We start from the raw sequence: 8,424 nt of genomic DNA on the forward strand, positions 1-8,424 counted from the left end.
TTGTTAATAGTGCATGTAAATGATTTTGTCTATAAAAACATCTAAAAGTTCTTTTCTGTTCAAATCAAATTGTTTCCAGATTCCCATTAAGGTAATATGAACATCTGGAAAATTTCAAGAGTTTTTATCATTTCCTTGATTTATTAAAATTGTTACAAGAAAACAAGGGCATAAATCACATAAAATACTTCCAGAGGTCTATAAATCCGGAATAAATTCGTGGATGACGCCTATGGTGAATAATGACCTCTCATTAAATTTCATCGATTTATGTTGCTGTTTAGTATGATTTTTGATTTTCTTTTTGTTTGGGTACAATAAATCTCAAAACCACTTTAGAAATTGTGAAAATTGTATCTAACAATTTTCGCAGCTCTTACCTGTGGTCGGAGACTTAGAAAAATAATTTCAGAATTTTTCATCATGCCTTCCTATTTTTGCCAATTTTTGGTAATTATAATGGCCTAAAAATAGGAAAAATAGTTCTGATTATCCAAAATTCATGAAAATTTACCAGAACATCATGTTGTACATTAGGAGGTTACATAAAACTTTTGATGATTTTTCTCTACTCTATACTATTTTTCTCCTATTTGCTAAGGTTAAATACACTTAAATACACTTAAATACGCATAAATACCCAAAACCGGATTATACAACATGAAAACCACTTTTGGTATTTTTCCCAGATTACTTACACTGTAAATGATGTTACAAAAGTTTTTGGTAACTTATTTTAACTGTTTATTATTTATTCATCAATTAATGATTATTTAAGGGGATAAAACAAGGAAAAATAGAAATACCCACTGAAAAATATCTTTTATATTTTTCCCAGCCTAGTTATGTATAATAACAGTTAAATAAAAAGTTTGGGTAATTTTGGAAACTGTTTTCTATTTATTTCAATTTTTATTGGAATAAATGCTCAAAAATCGTAAAATATAATTAAACAGCTTGGAAATCCATTTTTATATTTTCCCAGCTTAGTAATGTGTAATAACAGTAAAATAAAAAGTTTGAGAATTTTTATCCTTTGAATGCTATTTTTCGTGAATTTATGTTGTTATGAAGGCTTAAAAATTTGGAAAATAGTTAACCATATCAAAAATTCAAGGAAAATTTTCTGGAAAACCTCTATTGTATTTAGAATGAAAAATACGAGGTTTGACAATTTTTGGAAACTATTTGATAATATTTTACATTTTTAGGAATTTAAAACACCTTTAAATGTGTTGAAACACCCTTAAATTTATATTACTAAATCTGGAAAATTAATATCCCAAAGTTGTATTTATCGCATGACTTGTAGAATTTCATCATTTCAGAAAAAGTGTAACCAATTAATATAAAATCCAATATTAGAACATAAATTGGCATTTCACTATATGTAGAGTTTAGTATATTAGCATTAGATTTCGACATGGAAACTCACTAGTGTGTGTTTGATGTCGTAGGATCCCGGCGACGTTGGTGTATTCCAAGGCACCACTTGTACCTACTCGAAACATTGTGAGTATTCACGCATTCCCTATTTTTAGTTTTTATGTTTTGGGGTGGAAAAGCATGTCCCGAAAAACTATTATTTGCATGTTGTATTTAAATCGATTTATATCAAACATGATTGCTATTGTATTGCTATGTCTCTCTATGTATGTCTATGCAACACGGAACATGAGAACTTATCATACTAAGGCCCTTCCCTTATCTCTAACCATTAACTCTTTGAGCCAATGGTCATTATGGATAGCGCTATTAGGAATTGACAACTCCTCACTCGCCCTATTGCTGGAGTGCATGATACCATATTCATCTATGGAACGATAAGCATAGATCTTGATAGGGCTTCAGTCATAGGTTTGGTTGAGACTCATTGTTTGCTCATACATATACAAACTCGTTTCTCGTTATAGCAATAAACTTGTTATCAATAATGGCAATCAACTTTGTTTCTCATTAAAGCAATGTACTTGTATTTATGAAAAGCCTTATTCCAAATCTTGATTTTATAAACTTGTGAACTCACCAACTATTTTCATAGTTGACGCTCGTTTTACATGATTTTTCAGGAAATAATTAGTAAGTGGATATAAAGATTCATCATCATAGAGCATGCTGCATCGTGTTGAAGTTATTTATGAAGTTATATTTTGAACAATGTTATTTTGGAAAAACAACTTGTACTTGTTTCTATTAAGCTATGGGTTGTAAACTTTTGAATATTGCTATGGTGATGTATCTTTATCTTTTGCAATGAAACCGTTATCGCTGTCATATCTTGCGTTTCCGCTTTAGCGGGGTGTGACAGAAGTGGTATCAGAGCTAAAGTTATAGAGAACATCAGTTTTCCTTTAAGAAAACACAACCTATAACCAAAACTTATAAAAATTCTTTTTACATCAAACATATTACTAATATAATTAGGTCGGGAATTGTATTGTTGGACCTCAATTAAACATAGCCTGATCACTTATGTTTAATTAAGGAAAGATTTATACAAAGCTTGAGCTAATTATAATGGGAATATGTTCAACAAAATTTTTGAGAAAACTTTATTTCAAAAAAAAAAAAAAAAAAAAAAATTCAAAAAGGTTAATTTTGGTGTGTGTAAGCATTGCATATTATAGGCATGCATTGTCCTTTATTTCATATCTCATTGAATCTATGTCTCAGTCCACTATGTCGACATCGTCATCTTCTCAAGCTACCGCCTCAGCCGATGAGTCCGACTACGTCACTGTTATCCCTCGACGTGATCCCCCCGCCTCGGTGGAGGAAGACCCCTCGGAAGACACAGAAGATACAGAAAACCCGGTGGAGATCAGCAATGACAATGCCCCGAGTCAGCGACGCGAGGCATCGCCTACATCGGTGATGCCACAGCCACCACTTTATGGGCTTCGCATTCGGAGGACGGCGAGGAAGAGTGTTCCCATTCGAGGAAGGATAGCCACCAGCACAGCAGGACTTGGCACGGCAGGACCTAGCAGGGTAGGACCTAGCATTGCAGGACCGAGAGCACCCCCACCACAGCGAGTCATAGGGATACCTGTCAGGCAGCCAGGTATGACCCCGAAGGAGTCCCGAAGGATGCATTCAATGGCAGCGGACCTACGTCATAGCCTCGCTGTGATAGCTGGGCATCAGGAGGTATTGAATGAAGTGATGACAGGGATGGAAATCCTGTTTCAACATTCGATGGAGGCTACTGACACTGCTAGTGCTGCTAGACGAGAGGCAGGTCATGCGATGACGACATATTATGTGCTTGGAGGGCTATTACTGATTGTGGTGTTGATGTTTCTTGTTGGGATAGCGATTAGTATTTGGTTCTGATTTCAGTATTTTATTTTATTTTGTCATGAAACGAAAAACCCATGTTGGGTGTCTTTTGGGGAAAAACATTTAAAATTTTATTTGGGGAATTGATGTATTGTTTTGGTTTTAAGACTATTTCAAATGGTGATGAAGAAGTTTATTTTATGTTTAAAAACTTTTACTATGAGGTCAAACCCTAGAATTTACTTAGTCAATGGTCAAATAAAAAGATTTTTCTTTTCTTTCTTTTTTTCAAATCTATATGCCTAGTATTAATGCAAACCATTAATTTGACAACACTTACGGTTTTCAAAATAGTAGTGAACTAAATATTATACATTATTTTATGTATTTATACGTATTTCTACTCTTGTGTCTTAGAACCATGTCAGGAAGGCCTAATCGTGGGCGCCCACAGAACGAAACACCCGATGTTGCTCAAATTGTAGCACAACAACTCATCGAAACAATCCCAAACATTGTTACTCAAGTAACTGTGGGACTTAATGCTAACCAAGGAATTAGTGGAGGAAACCGGGGAAACAATGAAAGAGAATGCAACTACAAGTCCTTTATGGCCAGTAAACCTAAGGAGTTCCACGGAAAGGAAGGTGCGGTCGGGTTGCTGAAATGGATTGACTGCATGGAGTCGGTCCTTCAGATTAGCAAATGCCTCGAGCGCAACAAAGTTGAGTATGCAACTTGTCTACTCCAAGATAGGGCATTGACCTGGTGGAATACTCTAGTGCAAACCCGAGGTCGTGCAGCGGCATATCAGCTAACTTGGGAAGACCTGAAGAAGCTACTGATAGAGGAGTATTGTCCCAAGGATGAAATTCAGAAGCTTGAATCTGAGTTCTGGAACCATTCTATGGTTGGAACACAAATAGAGAAGTACTCAGTCCGATTTCATGAACTAGCAAAACTGGTACCTCACATGGTTACTCCTGAGGAGAAACGGATAGATTGTTACATCTGGGGTCTGGGACCAGAGATTCGGGGAATGGTTACTTCAGCAAACCCAACTACCATTCAAAGTGCAGTAAGTCTAGCAAATCGACTAACCAATGATGTGATAAGGATGGGAGCATCGACAAAGGAAAACTCTAGTAGCAAGAGGAAGCCAGCAGATCAGGGAGAGAAGAAGTATGGAGGCAAGTCAGGGAGGAAGCAGAAAGTCTCAAGAAACTTTATGGTAAGAGCCCAGGAGCAAGAACCAGTGAAAACTCAGGAACCGGAAGTCATGGAAGTGCAGGAGCGAAAGCAGTACTCAGGACCGCTTCCGAAGTGCAATAAGTGTAACTTCCATCACAAGGGAGCTTGCCCAGTGTGCCAAAACTGTAAACAAACAGGCCATTACTCGAAGTATTGTAAGCTGAATAAGGATGGAAAAAGGGCATGTTACGAGTGCGGGAGTGCTGATCATCTCCGTAGAGCATGTCCCAAACTGAACAAGGGGCCTGGTAACAATGGACAAGGCCAAGCCAGGCAAAAATTCCAAGGAAATCAAGGTGGGCGGCCAAGGGGTGTAGCCTTTGTGATTGGTGCAGAAGAAGCTCGTCAGAACCCTGGGGTGATAACAGGTACTTTTCTCCTGAACAACCATTTTGCATCAGTAATATTCGATGCGGGAGCAGAAAGGAGTTTTGTTTCTTTAGCATTTAGACCGTTAATTGACTTGAAATCGAGAAAGATGAGGAATACTTATGCTATTGAACTTGCTGATGGGTATGAAATTAGGGCTAATGAAATAATTCCTGGCTGTACTCTGAATTTAGCTGATAAACTCTTTAGCATTGATCTAATTCCTATAGAGCTAGGTAGTTTTGATGTAATAGTAGGAATGGATTGGTTATCCAAAAATAGAGCGGACATTGGTTGTTACGAGAAAGTCATCAGGGTACCTCTCCCCAATGGAGAAACCCTTATCATACACGGTGAGAAGCCAGGAAGAAGTTTAAACATTGTATCAAGCATGAAGATTCACAAGTAACTGAAGAAGAATTGTATTGCATTCATGGCCCACGTGCTAGAAAGAGAACCTGAAGCTAAGCAACTCAAGGAGATTCCAGTGGTTCAAAACTATCCCGAAGTGTTTCCGGAGGAATTACCCGGTTTACCCCCTCATAGACAGGTCGAATTTCGGATAGACTTAATTCCCGGAGCGGCACCGGTAGCAAAAGCACCATATCGCCTCGCGCCATCCGAGATGCAAGAACTGTCCGGACAACTTCAAGAACTTCTAGACAAAGGGTTTATACGACCAAGTTCTTCACCTTGGGGAGCCCCCGTGTTATTCGTCAAAAAGAAAGACGGGTCATTCTGAATGTGTATTGATTACAGAGAATTGAACAAGTTGACAATCAAGAATCGATATCCTCTTCCTCGAATTGATGACTTGTTCGATCAGTTGCAGGGCGCTTCATACTTCTCAAAGATCGACCTCCGATCAGGATACCATCAACTAAGAGTTCACGAAGAAGACATTCACAAAACAACATTTAGAACCCGTTATGGACATTATGAGTTCTTAGTCATGCCTTTTGGACTAACGAACGCACTCGCTGTTTTCATGGATTTGATGAATAGGGTCTGTAGACCATACCTAGACAAGTTTGTAATTGTATTTATCGATGACATACTTGTTTACTCACAAACCAAAGAAGATCATGAGAGACATCTGAAGCTAGTGTTGGAGCTGTTGAAGGAGCAGAAATTGTATGCCAAGTTCACTAAGTGTGAATTTTGGATTCGGGAAGTACATTTCCTTGGTCATGTGATCGGCGAAAGAGGAATTCATGTAGATCCAGCTAAGATCGAGGCAATCAAGAAATGGGAAGCCCCCAAAACCCCGACAGAAATACGACAGTTCCTAGGATTAGCTGGGTACTACAGACGCTTCATTGAGAATTTCTCTAGGATTGCTCAACCATTAACATCTTTGACCCAAAAGGACAGAAAATTTCTCTGGGAAGAGAAACACGAAGAAGCGTTTCGAATCCTGAAAAACAAGCTGTGCAATGCACCAATTCTGGCCTTACCAAAGGGATCAGAGAACTTTGTAGTGTATTGTGATGCGTCTCATCAAGGATTAGGATGTGTGTTAATGCAAAAAGATAAGGTCATTGCGTATGCTTCCAGACAACTCAAACCGCATGAGAAGAATTATACAACCCATGATCTAGAACTAGGAGCAATAGTTTTCGCTCTAAAGATATGGAGGCATTATTTGTACGGAACCAAGTGCACCATTTATACCGATCACAAAAGCCTTCAGCATATCCTAGATCAGAAAATGTTAAACATGCGGCAGAGGAGATGGGTAGAGTTGTTTAGTGATTATGACTGTGAGATACGATATCACCCAGGGAAGGCTAACGTAGTAGCCGACGCTCTAAGTAGGAAAGAAAGAGTGAAACCTTCCCGTGTGAGAGCTTTGGGAATGGTAATTCAGACAAGCTTGAAATCTCAAATCATTGATGCCCAGGAGAAAGCGCTATTCAAGGAACGTCTTCCAGGCGAAACCTTACATGGTTTGGAAGTGAGATTTGAAACCAAACCTGATGGAGTTCGTTATTTTAAGGACAGGGTCTGGATTCCAAGGGTTAACGATCTGAGAGACATGGTACTAGAGGAGTCTCATCGATCTAAATACTCAATCCACCCTGGAGCGGATAAAATGTACAAGGATCTTAAAGAGTACTATTGGTGGCCTGGAATGAAAAGGGATATTGCCTTATATGTTGGGAAGTGTTTAACTTACTCAATAGTCAAAGCTGAACATCAAAAACCATCCGGCTTATTGCAACAACCTGAAATTCCCCAATGGAAATGGGAGCAGATATCCATGGATTTCGTTACCAAACTTCCTAGAACTGCTAAAGGTCATGACTCAATTTGGGTCATAGTGGATCGACTGACGAAATATGCTCACTTTCTCCCCATTCGGGAAGATTTCAAGATGGAAAAATTGGCCCAAATCTACATCGACAAAATTGTTTCTCTACATGGTGTACCCCTATCTATCATTTCTGATAGAGATAGTCGTTTTACATCGCGATTTTGGTGGATGTTACAGAAGGCACTAGGAACCAAGATAAATTTGAGCACAACTTACCACCCTCAGACAGATGGGCAGACAGAGAGAACAATACAAACATTGGAAGACATGCTACGGGCGTGTGTCATTGAGTTCAAAGGAAATTGGGATACTCATTTGCCTCTAATTGAGTTTTCCTACAATAACAGTTACCACACGAGTATCCAATGTGCCCCATACGAAGCATTGTATGGACGCAAGTGTCGTTCTCCATTGTGTTGGACAGAAATCGGAGACAGACAATTGACTAGACTCGACCTTATCCAGGAAACAACTGACAAGATTGCTATCATCAAATATAGGCTTAAAGCTGCCAGAGATCGTCAGAAAAGTTATGCGGATAATCGTCGAAAACCATTAGAATTCCAAGTAGGAGACAAGGTACTTTTAAAAGTGTCGCCTTGGAAAGGGCTTGTACGTTTTGGTAAGAAAGGAAAACTAAGCCCGAGATATGTTGGACCCTTTGAAATCATTGAAAGGATTGGTCCGGTGGCTTATAAACTCCAATTGCCCCAAGAGTTAAGCGCCATTCACGCCACATTCCACGTCTCCAATCTTAAGAAATGTCTAGCCGACGAAGCATTGATAGTACCCCTGGAGGAAATTAAGATCAATGATAAGCTAAACTTTGTTGAGGAACCGATAGAAATCCTTGACAGGGAGGTAAAACAACTCAAGCGGAGTAAGATTCCGATTATGAAAGTTCGATGGAACTCAAAACGCGGGCCGGAGTACACCTGGGAGCGTGAGGACTTCATGAAGGAAAAGTATCCACAACTTTTCCCATGCAATGACAAACGATGACATAGAATGAATTTCGGGACGAAATTCTTTTTAAGTGGGGGATACTGTGACAACTGTCAATTCAGGTCATTCTCGGACTCATGCATCTTTATAAAAACCATTCATGCACAACATGCCATGGCCTAGTAGTATAAATTAGGTCAAAATCTTGCATAAACTAGGATCCAACTAAGATCTAGGACTAATATACTTGACTCTTACGA

Source organism: Lactuca virosa, chromosome 4 (assembly GCF_052849685.1).
Source record: "Lactuca virosa cultivar CGN04683 chromosome 4, Lactuca_virosa_CGN04683_v6, whole genome shotgun sequence".
Lineage (NCBI taxonomy): Eukaryota > Viridiplantae > Streptophyta > Magnoliopsida > Asterales > Asteraceae > Lactuca > Lactuca virosa.